The sequence below is a fragment of the Nerophis ophidion genome, linkage group LG09 (assembly GCF_033978795.1).
Source record: "Nerophis ophidion isolate RoL-2023_Sa linkage group LG09, RoL_Noph_v1.0, whole genome shotgun sequence".
Lineage (NCBI taxonomy): Eukaryota > Metazoa > Chordata > Actinopteri > Syngnathiformes > Syngnathidae > Nerophis > Nerophis ophidion.
Window position 1 is genome coordinate 72546393 of NC_084619.1, and position 12940 is coordinate 72559332.

At 42.1% G+C, this 12940-nt stretch overlaps 1 protein-coding gene across 6 annotated transcripts in view; it reads left to right on the plus strand.

The window, feature by feature from the left end:
* LOC133559717 (zinc finger MIZ domain-containing protein 1-like) overlaps positions 1-12940 on the plus strand; it is a 493896-nt gene that overhangs the window by 401195 nt on the left and 79761 nt on the right. For 2 of the 6 annotated variants that reach the window (XM_061911756.1, XM_061911755.1), the window contains exon 1: positions 7823-8378. The exons of the other annotated variants lie outside the window; for them this stretch is intronic. The gene's annotated coding sequence lies outside the window, so the exon portion shown is untranslated. Of the gene's footprint in view, positions 1-7822; positions 8379-12940 lie in introns of those variants that run through there. 6 annotated transcript variants of the gene reach the window in all.

Genomic DNA, 12940 nt, shown 5'->3' on the forward strand with positions numbered 1-12940 from the left:
AGTAGTAAGAGCAGTGCGCTGAATCATTAACTGCGTTATTTTTAGCAACACCGGCCTCCTCCTCTGACACGCCTGCTATGTTTTTTGTTTTTTTTTCCCGTCGATGATGAAACAGTTGTGATCAAAATTATTCAACCCCCACACAATTTTGGTGTTTTAGAAAGTATTTTTTTTATATTCATATCAAATAAAGATGTGTCAAATAGAAAAATGCAACTTAAATTGTAACACAGTATTTTACAAAATACCAAAAAAGGACTTTTTTATTAATATCTCATTGACAAAAATTATTCAACCCCTTGAAGATCATAACTCTTAATAACAGAATTTGAATAAGGTCTTTTCAATCAGGTGTTGAAAACACCTGTAAATGTTATTAGAACCATAACGAGCAACAATAAAACTGATTGGAAAAAGACTGTGACGCTCAGCTTCTTGTAGATGGTCAATGGTGTATTTGCAACATGGTGAAGTCCAAGGAGTGGTCAAAGAAGTCAAGAGAGGAGGTCATTTCTTTTCATAAGAAAGGATATGGATATAAGAAAATAGCAAAGACATTACACATTCCAAGAGACACAGTTGGGAGCATAATTCGCAAGTTTAAAGCTAAAGGCACAGTGGAAACACTACCTGGGCGTGGTAGAAAGAGGATGCTGTGTGTGTACAGTGGTGAAAAACCCCCGGGTAACAGCTGAGGAACTACAACAGGACATTGCAGAGGGGGGAACGCAGGTTTCGTCCCAGATAATAAGGTGCACACTACGAGATGAAGGCCTCCATGCCAGAACTCCCAGGCGCACCCCACTTCTGACTACCAGGCACAAGAAAAAAAGACTCCAGTATGCCAAAAATTATTCGGACAACCCCCAAAGGTTTTGGGAAACTGTTCTATAGAGTGATGAGACAAAACTGGAACTCTTAGGGCCTGTGAATCAACGTTATGTCTGGAGGAGAAAAAATGAAGCGTACAAAGAGAAGAACACCTTGCCTACTGTTAAGAATGGTGGGGGGTCAATCATGCTTTGGGGCTGTTTCTCTGCCTCAGGTACCGGGAATCTCCAGCGCGTTCAAGGCATTATGAATTCTATTTCCTAGCAGGATATATGAGCTGCAAATGTCATGAAGTCAGTGAGGAAGCTGAGGCTTGGGAGACGTTGGACAAGGAACCCAAGCATACCTCCAAATCAATATCAGAGTGGTTGCAGAAGAAGGGCTGGAAGACTCTGGAGTGGCCTTCACAGTCGCCAGACCTAAATCCTATAGAAAAGCTGTGGTGGGAGTTGAAAAAGGCAGTTGCAGCACGCAAGTCCAAGAATATGAAGGACCTGGAGGCCTTTGCTCAAGAGGAATGGGCTAAAATATCTGTAGATGCTTGCAAGAAGCTTGTGTCCGCTTATGTATCACCTTTGAAGGATGTCATTACTGCCAAAGGCTGTTCTACTAAGTACTAAAGATGCATGGAACTAGGGGGTTGAATACTTTTGTCAATGAGATATTAAGAACAATTTCCTTTTTTGGTATTTTGTAATACAGTGTTATAATTGAAGTTGCATTTGTCTATTTGACACATCTTTATTTGATATGACTTTAAACAAAATACGGAATAAATGTCCAACTTGCTAAAACACCAAAATTGTGTGGGGGTTGAATAATTTTCAATCAATCAATCAATGTTTATTTATATAGCCCCAAATCACGAATGTCTCAAAGGACTGCACAAATCATTACGACTACGACATCCTTGGAAGAACCCACAAAAGGGCAAGGAAAACTCACACCCAGTGGGCAGGGAGAATTCTCATCCAGTGGGACGCCAGTGACAATGCTGACAATGAGAAACCTTGGAGAGGACCTCAAATGTGGACAACCCCCCCCTTCTAGGGGACCGAAAGCAATGGATGTCGAGCGGGTCTAACATGATACTGTGAAAGTTCAATCCATAGTGGCTCCAACACAGCCGCGAGAGTTCAGTTCAAGCGGATCCAAGACAGCAGCGAGAGTCCCGTCCACAGGAAACCATCTCAAGCAGAGGCGGATCAGCAGCGTAGAGATGTCCCCAACCAATACACAGTCGAGCGGTCCATCCTGGGTCCCGACGAGCGGTCCATCCTGGGTCTCGACTCTGGACAGCCAGTACTTCATCCATGGTCATCGGACCGGACCCCCTCCACAAGGGAGGAGGGGACATAGGAGAAAGAAAAGAAGCGGCAGATCAACTGGTCTAAAAAAGAGGTCTATGTAAAGGCTAGAGTATACAAATGAGTTTTAAGGTGAGACTTAAATGCTTCTACTGAGGTAGCATCTCGAACTGTTACCGGGAGGGCATTCCAGAGTACTGGAGCCCGAACGGAAAAAGCTCTATAGCCCGCAGACTTTTTTTGGGCTCTAGGAATCACTAATAAGCCGGAGTCATTTGAAGGCAGATTTCTTGCCGGGACATATGGTACAATACAATCGGCAAGATAGGCTGGAGCTAGACCGTGTAGTATTTTATACGTAAGTAGTAAAACCTTAAAGTCACATCTTAAGTGCACAGGAAGCCAGTGCAGGTGAGCCAGTATAGGTATATATGTATGTATATATGTATATAAAGGTATATACAGTATAGGTATATATGTATGTATATATGTATATAAAGGTATATACAGTATAGGCGTAATATGTATATAAAGGTATATACAGTACAGGTATATATGTATGTATATAAAGGTATATACAGTATAAGTATATATGTATGTATATATGTATATAAAGGTATATACAGTATAGGTATATATGTATGTATATAAAGGTATATACAGTATAGGTATATATGTATGTATATATGTATATAAAGGTATATACAGTACAGGCGTAATATGATCAAACTTTCTTGTTCTTGTCAAAAGTCTAGCAGCCGCATTTTGTACCAACTGTAATCTTTTAATGCTAGACATGGGGAGACCCGAAAATAATACGTTACAGTAATCGAGACGAGGCGTAACAAACGCATGGATAATGATCTCGGCGTCTTTAGTGGACAAAATGGAGCGAATTTTAGCGATATTACGGAGATGAAAGAAGGCTGTTTTAGTAACGCTTTTAATGTGTGACTCAAAGGAGAGAGTTGGGTCGAAGATAATAATTTTGATCACAACTGAATCATTTTGCAACACGAAACCACTCAAATAAGTTGTGTGTTTGCGTTTAAATAAACATTCATTAGCAGACCTTTTGGCTGTCCTGGATGTCTGAGAAAGTGTGCTACTCCGTCAAAACCAGATGAGCAAATGATTTAAATCCTTCTTTCGTCCGGTGGGGGGGTTGACTGATCTGGCACCCACACACCACTATTCACCCCCTCGGGGGCTTTCGGGCACACCCTCCTGGAAGTCAGACCGGGCTCTCTCTCACAATGATGGCCTTGTTTGAAAAAGTGCGTGGGATCTCTGTGACTGAGCCTGCCTGTCACACAATCGGCCGTCAAACGCCGCATCCCCACGTTTAAGCAGTGACAGGTCGGGCTTCCGTCATCATTCATCCCCGCCGTGTCATCTCTACGTCGGGTTGAGGTTCGGGGCAAGCGGGCATTGACCCCCGGTTCGCCTTTCGACCCCGTGTCGGCCCTCTAATCTCTCTATTAGTCACAAGGTGGCGCCACGATGAAGGAAGGCCTGTCAAGTTAGATCCGGATCTCAGCAGCCCGACTAGTCGCCTGTTTTTGATGATTGATTCACAAATCCTGCAGGCGCTATCCACTGCCGAGAATCCTCTACAGTGGACATTTTTTAACTATTTTTTTTACAAACCTCGTTTTCATATGAGTTGGGAAATTGTGTTAGATGTAAATATAAACGGAATACAATGATTTGCAAATCCTTTTCAACCCATATTCAGTTGAATATGCTACAAAAACAACATATTTGATGTTCAAACTCATAAACTTTATTTTTTTTGCAAATAATAATTAACTTGGAATTAATGGCAGCAAAACATGCCAAAGTAGTTGGGAAAGGGCATGTTCACCACTGTGTTACATCACCTTTTCATTTAACAACACTCAATAAACGTTTGGGAACTGAGGAAACTAATTGTTGAAGCTTTGAAAGTGCAATTCTTTCCCATTCTTGTTTTATGTAGAGCTTCAGTTGTTCAGCAGCCCGACTAGTCGCCTGTTTTTGATGATTGATTCACAAATCCCGCAGGCGCTATCCTACGTTTTTTAACATGTCGAGAACCCACGTCCTTTACAGTGGACATTTTTGGACTATTTTTTTTACAAACCTTGTTTCCATATGAGTTGGGAAATTGTGTTGGATGTAAATATAAACAGAATACAATGATTTGCAATTCATTTTCAACCCATATTCAGTTGAATATGCTACAAAGACAACATATTTGATGTTCAAACTCATAAACTTTATTTTTTTTGCAAATAATAATTAACTTAGAATTAATGGCTGCAAAACATGCCAAAGTAGTTGGGAAAGGGCATGTTCACCACTGTGTTACATCACCTTTTCATTTAACAACACTCAATGAACGTTTGGGAACTGAGGAAACTAATTGTTGAAGCTTTGAAAGTGGAATTCTTTCCCATTCTTGTTTTATGTAAAGCTTCAGTTGTTCAGCAGCCCGACTAGTCGCCTGTTTTTGATGATTGATTCACAAATCCCGCAGGCGCTATCCACTGCCGAGAACCCACGTCCTCTACAGTGGACATTTTTGAACTATTTTTTTTTACAAACCTTGTTTCCATATGAGTTGGGAAATTGTGTTGGATGTAAATATAAACAGAATACAATGATTTGCAATTCATTTTCGACCCATATTCAGTTGAATATGCTACAAAGACAACATATTTGATGTTCAAACTCATAAACTTTATTTTTTTTGCAAATAATAATTAACTTAGAATTAATGGCTGCAAAACATGCCAAAGTAGTTGGGAAAGGGCATGTTCACCACTGTGTTACATCACCTTTTCATTTAACAACACTCAATGAACGTTTGGGAACTGAGGAAACTAATTGTTGAAGCTTTGAAAGTGGAATTCTTTCCCATTCTTGTTTTATGTAAAGCTTCAGTTGTTCAGCAGCCCGACTAGTCGCCTGTTTTTGATGATTGATTCACAAATCCCGCAGGCGCTATCCACTGCCGAGAACCCACGTCCTCTACAGTGGACATTTTTGAACTATTTTTTTGACAAACCTTGTTTCCATATGAGTTGGGAAATTGTGTTGGATGTAAATATAAACAGAATACAATGATTTGCAATTCATTTTCGACCCATATTCTGTTGAATATGCTACAAAGACAACATATTTGATGTTCAAACTCATAATCTTTATTTTTTTTGCAAATAATAATTAACTTAGAATTAATGGCTGCAAAACATTCCAAAGTAGTTGGGAAAGGGCATGTTCACCACTGTGTTACATCACCTTTTCATTTAAAAACATTCAATAAACGTTTGGGAACTGAGGAAACTAATTGTTGAAGCTTTGAAAGTGGAATTCTTTCCCATTCTTGTTTTATGTAGAGCTTCAGTCCTTCAACAGTCCGGGGTTTCCGCTGTCGTATTTTTTAAACATTTTTTTTGTTGCAAATTATCATTAACTTTAGAATTTGATGCCAGCAACACGTGAAGTGAATTGTATTTATATAGCACTTTTTCTCTAGTGACTCAAAGCGCTTTACATAGTGAAACCCAATATCTAAGTCACATATAAACCAGTTTGGGTGGCACTGGGAGCAGGTGGGTAAAGTGTCTTGCCCAAAGACACAACGGCAGTGACTAGGATGGTGTAAGCGGGTATCGAACTTGCAACCCTCAAGTTGCTGGCACGGCCGGTCTACCAACCGAGCTATACCGCCCACGTGACAAAGAAGTTGGGAAATGTGGCAATAAATACTGACAAAGTTGAGGAATGCTCATCAAACACTTATTTGGAACATCCCACAGGTGTGCAGGCTAATTGGGAACAGGTGGGTGCCATGATTGGGTATAAAAACAGCTTCCCAAAAAATGCTCAGTCTTTCACAAGAAAGGATGAGGCGAGGTACACCCCTTTGTCCACAACTGCGTGAGCAAATAGTCAAACAGTTTAAGAACAACCTTTCTCAAAGTGCAATTGCAAGAAATTTAGGGATTTCAACATCTACGTTCCATAATATCATCAAAAGAATCCGGAGAAATCACTCCACGTAAGCGGCATGGCCGGAAACCAACGTTGAATGACCGTGACCTTCGATCCCTCAGACGGCACTGTATCAAAAACCAACATCAATTTCTAAAGGATATCTCCACATGGGCTCAGGAACACTTCAGAAAACCATTGTCATTAGGATGGTGTAAGCGGGTATCGAACTTGCAACCCTCAAGTTGCTGGCACGGCCGCTCTACCAACCGAGCTATACCGCCTACGTGACAAAGAAGTTGGGAAATGTGGCAATAAATACTGACATAGTTGAGGAATGCTCATCAAACACTTATTTGGAACATCCCACAGGTGTGCAGGCTAATTGGGAACAGGTGGGTGCCATGATTGGGTATAAAAACAGCTTCCATGAAATGCTGAGTAATTCACAAACAAAGATGGGGCGAGGGTCACCAATTTGTAAGCAAATTGTCGAACAGTTTTAGAACAACATTTCTCAACAAGCTATTGCAAGGAATTTAGGGATTTTACCATCTACGGTCCGTAAAATCATCAAAAGGTTAAGAGAATCCGGAGAAATCACCGCACGTAAGCGATGATATTACGGACTTTTGATCCCTCAGGCTGTACCGCATCAAAAACCAACATCGGTGTGTAAAGGATATCACCACATGGGCTCAGGAACACTTCATAAAGCCACTGTCCGTAACTAAAGTTGGTCGCTACATCTGTAAGTGCAAGTTAAAACTCTACTATGCAAAGCCAAAACCATTTATCAACAATATCCTGAAACGCCCGAGCTCACCTAAGATGGACTGATGCAAAGTGGAAAGGTGTTCTGTGGTCTGACGAGTCCACATTTCAAATTATATTTGGAAACTGTGGACGTGGTGTCCTTCAGAACAAACACGAAAATAACCATTTGGATTGTTATAGGTGCAAAGTTCAAAAGCCAGCATCTGTGATGGTATGGGGGTGTATTAGTGCCCAAGGCATGGGTAACTTACACATCTGTGAAGGCACCATTAATGCTGAAAGGTCCATACATGTTTTGGAGCAACATATGTTGTCATCCAAGCAACGTTATCATGGACGCCCCTGCTTATTTCAGCAAGACCATGCCAAGCCACGTGTTACAACAGCGTGGCTTTGTAGTAAAAGAGTGCGGGTACTTTCCTGGCCCGCCTGCAATCCAGACCTGTCTCCCATGGAAAATGTCTGGCGCATTATGAAGCGTAAAATACGACAGCGGAGACCCCGGACTGTTGAAGGACTGAAGCTCTACATAAAACAAGAATGGGAAAGAATTCCACTTTCAAAGCTTCAACAATTAGTTTCCTCAGTTCCCAAACGTTTATTGAGTGTTGTTAAAAGAAAAGGTGATGTAACACAGTGGTGAACATGCCCTTTCCCAACTACTTTGGCACGTGTTGCAGCCATGAAATTCTAAGTTAATTATTATTTGCACAAAAAAATGAACATCAAATATGTTGTCGTTGTAGCATATTCAACTGAATATGGGTTGAAAAGGATTTGCAAATCATTGTATTTTGTTTATATTTACATTTGACACAATTTCCCAACTCATATGGAAACGGGGTTTGTATATTGTGGGTTGTGACATGGCCCTGAAAATATCGAGATATTAAAGAAAAAGGCCCTTGCTGCACTTCCACTATGCGAGGTGGCGCTTGAAGCCCCGCCCCCGCAGAGCTGTCAGATGATGTATTTACGCCGGTGGTTTTTCTTTGCATCAATAACTTCACCTCAAGACAGGAGGGTGAGAATCGCCGCAATATCTCATGCTCTCGATATCTCGTCTCCACTTTGTCCTCTCCTGCTTTGCTGTCTTTATCTCTGCCTCTACGACCCACGCTCCCCCCCCCACGCCGGAACCGCCAGCAGGTACAGCAGGAGCCCATTAGTCCAGAGCCCCCCCCTCCTCTTACGCTCTGATTGGATAAGATCGGGAGGACTGCCTCTGAATAATTGATGTGTATTGTGCAGACGCCGGACAAGAGGAAGTAGACAGATCAGAGAGCAAGAGAGGAGGAGAGTGAGCAAAAAAAAAAAAAGTGGAGTGGGTGGAAGAGGAAGTAATAAAAGAGAGCAGAGGGAGAGTGATAAGGTGCAGGAAGCTGCCAAAGCTCGCAGAGTTTCCTCCGGCGACGCTCGTGACACTTGGCGGCGGCGTGGAGCGAATGGGATGACGTGTGCAGGGGTCGCGCTCAGCTGGGGGTAAGTGAGCGGGTGTTTTTTGGTGTAGTGCATGCTGGGATGGGGGGAGGGGGGGGGGCAAAGGTTACCGGCTGAGAAGCGTATTGGTTGTAAGGTTCCGGTCCTTACCTGTGCTTTATCCTGATTGTCGTCCTCAAAAGTGACTTACAAACCCCGTTTCCATATGAGTATGAGTGTTAGATGTAAATATAAACAAAATACAATGATTTGCAAATCATTTTCAACCCATATTCAGTTGAATATGCTACAAAGACAACATATTTTCCTTTGCAAATAAGAATTAACTTAGAATTAAGTGGCTGCAACACGTGCCAAAGTAGTTGGGAAAGGGCATGTTCACCACTGTGTTACATCACCTTTTCTTTTAACAACATTAAATAAACGTTTGGGAACTGAGGAAACTAATTGTTGAAGCTTTGAAAGTGGAATTCTTTCCCATTCTTGTTTTATGTAGAGCTTCAGTCATTCAACAGTCTCCGCTGTCGTGTTTTACGCTTCATAATGCGCCACACATTTTCCATGGGAGACAGGTCTGGACTGCAGGCGGGCCAGGAAAATACCCGCACTCTTTTTTTTTTTTTCGAAACCACGCTGTTGTAACACGTGCTGAATGTGGCTTGGCATGGTCTTGCTGAAATAAGCAGGGGCGTCCATGAAAAAGACGGCGCTTAGATGGCAGCATATGTTGTTCCAAAACCTGTATGTACCTTTCAGCATTAATGGTGCCTTCACAGATGTGTAAGTTACCCATGCCTTGGGCACTAATGCACCCCCATACCATCACAGATGCTGGCTTTTCAACTTTGCGTCGATAAAAGTCTGGATGGGTCGCTTCCCCTTTGGTCCGAATGACACGATGTCGAATATTTCCAAAAACAATTTGAAATGTGGAGCCATCAGACCACAGAACACTTTTCCACTTTGCATCAGTCCATCTTCAATGATCTCAGGCCCAGAGAAGCTGGCGGCGTTTCTGGATGTTGTTGACAAATGGCTTTTGCTTTGCATAGTAGAGCTTTAACTTGCACTTACAGATGTAGCGATGAACTGTTTTAAGTGACAGTGTTTTTCTGAAGTGTTCCTGGGCCCATGTGGTGATATCCTTTAGAGATTGATGTCGGTTTTTGATACTGAGGGATGGAAGGTCACGGTCATTCAATGTTGGTTTCCGGCCATGCCGCTTACGTGGAGTGATTTCTCCAGATTCTCCGAACATTTTGATGATTTTATGAACCGTAGATGTTGAAATCCCTAAATTTCTTGCAATTGCACTTTGAGAAACGTTGTTCTTAAACTGTTTGACTATTAGCTCACGCAGTTGTGGACAACGGGGTGTACCTCGCCCCATCCTTTCTTGTGAAAGACTGAGCATTTTTTGAGAAGCTGTTTTTTTACCCAATCATGGCACCCACCTGTTCCCAATTAGCCTGCACACCTGTGGGATGTTCCAAATAAGTGTTTGATTTTACTTTATCAGTATTTATTGCCACCTTTCCCAACTTCTTTGTCACGTGTTGCTGGCATCAAATTCGAAAGTTAATGATTTTTTGCACAAAAAAAAAATGTTTATGAGTTTGAACATCAAATATGTTGTCTTTGTAGCATATTCAACTGAATATGGGTTGAAAAGGATTTGCAAATTATTGTGTTCCGTTTATATTTACAAACCGCGTTTCTATATGAGTTGGGAAATTGTGTTGGATGTACATTTTTTTAAAGCATATTTTACAACATTCTTGGCTTCAATGAAGCATTTTCAGGCATTAAGTTGCTGAATAAACCAAAAAACAAAACTAAAAAAAAACAGTTGTATTGATCACTAGAGGTTACCAAACCAATCAGACTGTGCAGTTTAGCATCGTGGCCTCTGATTGGCTCAAACTCGGACAGCAACATTATATTTGTTTAAAAGACTGTAAAGGTGAATAGAGTCTGTTATTTCATGTCTAAATGACTCTCATCATGTTAAAAAAGCATATTTGTCAGAATAATAATATCTAAGTTATCACAAAACTTTAGTGTTGCATTGAGTTCAGCACAAAAGCCGTCTTTGATCCTACCAAGCAGACTCCACTGTGTACGATGGGAAGCGACATGAAGGCGTCGGTTTCTTTCTTCTATTGTAATCTGCGGGAAGATTTTGTCTTTGACCCGAGATCTACGAAGCGGGGAGGAAGCAGGGCCTGACCCGCCTCCAGGCACCTTTTCTTTGAACTGTTTTTAATCAAAGGCGACGGCTGTTTATGACCCCCTCTCCCTTAGAAACAGCTGTTGCCATGTAATCGGGGAGAGTCCAAATAAAAGAGGAGGCGTGCAGTCTTTCGTCAGAGCGTGGTGGAACACTGTACAAGTGAAGTGAATTATTTTTATATAGCGCTTTTTCTCTAGTGATCTCAAAGCGCTTGACATAGTAAAACCCAATATCTATGTTCCATTTAAACCAGTGTGGGTGGCACTGGGAGCAGGTGGGTAAAAGTGTCTTGCCCAAGGACACAACGGCATTGACTAGGATGTCAGAAGCGGGGATCGAACCTGGAACCCTCAAGTTGCTGGCACGGCCACTCTACCAGCCGAGCTATACCGCCCCTGTGCAAGGGTACAGGTGTATGCGCTCTGCTCACAAATTTAATCATGTCTCTGTTTAATTCCTTGCTTCTTGTCTTGTTTAATAAATGTCATCAGTGTTTGGACCTGACAATATTTGACTAAAAAATGTGTTTATCACAGTCATGTTTGGAACTAATTAACAGCGATAAAAAAGGGACGATTGTATCTGTCGTTACATACAAACACTTTATTTTCTTGAAAAGCAGCTTCCTCTGCAGTGGACCTTTTGAGTTCGTGCACAATGTGCAGCTAACCCCCACCCAAAAAAAAAAAAAAATAGACCAGAAACAAACGCGAAAGTGATTTTGTTCACACAGCTAGTTCCACTACAGCTGATTTGCCATTGTGCCTTTTGGGGAAGTTTGCTTTCTTCCGGTTTCTGATTGATTCGAGTGGCCACTTGTTGCTGTGACATAAACTTGAGTTAAAGGTTTAAAAAAAATTGGCGCGGTTGGTCAATTTTTCCTCATAATCCCCCAAGTGTAGTTTTCCTAATAACAGCCATGTTCTTCTGGACATTTTGTACTGTAGTGCAGGGGTTTTTAACACTTTCCAGGCCAAGGAAAAATGAAGTGATTACTCACTAATGTATCTTAGATAGAGATGTCCGATAATGGCTTATGACAGTCTCTTGCTGTCGTCGCTCGGGTTCAGTGGACCGCCCAGGAAGGACATGCTTTTGAGCAGGTTTGACTGTTTTCTTTTTCAATAAAGGCAGATGTCTTTTTGCAGTCTTCGCTCCCACTGCTCGCTTCTCCGTGTCTCGCTCTCCGTCTCTCGCTCTCCGGTCCGCTCTTTCAGCCGCTGTCATCATCGTCCTCTTCTATGGCTCGCTCTCTGTTGCTCTTTGATCTCTCTTGCCGGCTCTCCAACTCCTTCAGCCCCTATCGCTCCTCTTTCTCCCCTTTTGTACAGTGTGAGGAGATATGTTGATTGTGTCCAGGTGCGCGACCCTCGCATCTGATTCCGTCTGCGGCGTCGCTCCCGCCGCATTCTCTGCCTTCTTGCCGCCATCTTGGGCAGGGTTCCAGCGTGTCCTGCCCCGCCGTCGGCTCCGCCTCTCCACATGGCTTTTTTTGCCGATATTCCGATATTGTCCAACTCTTAATTATCGAGTCCGATATCAACCGATACGGATATATATACAGTCGTGGAATGAACACATTTTTATGCCTGATTTTGTTGTGATGCCCCGCTGGATTCATTAAACGATCTAACAAGGTTTTCCAAAATAAATCAACTCAAGTTATGGAGAAAAAAAAATGCCAACATGGCACTGCCATATTTGCCACAAAGTAAAATGTATATTTTTAACAAACCTCGAAACAGCACCTTGGAATTTGGGACATGCTCTCCCTGAGAGAGCATGTGGAGGTTGAGGTGGGGAGGGTATGGGGTGACGGGGGGTGTATATTGTAGCGTCTCGGAAGAGTTAGTGCTGCAAGGGCTTTCTGGATATTTGTTCTGTTGTGTTACACTGCAAAATGTGTTCGTCATTCTTGTTTGGTGTGGGCGCATATTTGTAACAGTGTTCAAGTTGTTTATACGGCCACCCTCAGTGTGACCTGTATGGCTGTTGACCAAGTATGCTTTGCATTCACTTGTGTGTGTGTGTGTGTGTGTGTGTGAAAAAACGTATGATTGGGCCGGCAAGGTTTATAGGCCCTCTGTACTTCGCCCTACGTCTGTGTACCACTCCGGACAGCGGCGTTTTAAAAAGTCAGACATTTTACATTTTGAATGCTGATACCGATAATTTCCGATATTGCATTTTAAAGCATTTATCGGCCGATAATTTCAGCAGTCCGATATCATCTGACATCCCTAATCCTAAATAAAGCTGTGTTAGTACTGGTTCTAAAAGTAACTTGTGGACCTGAGGCTTATCTCTCGTGCTTTTCTGTCGCATTACAAAACTACTCTGCAAAAACTGAAATCTAAATAAGATTAAATGT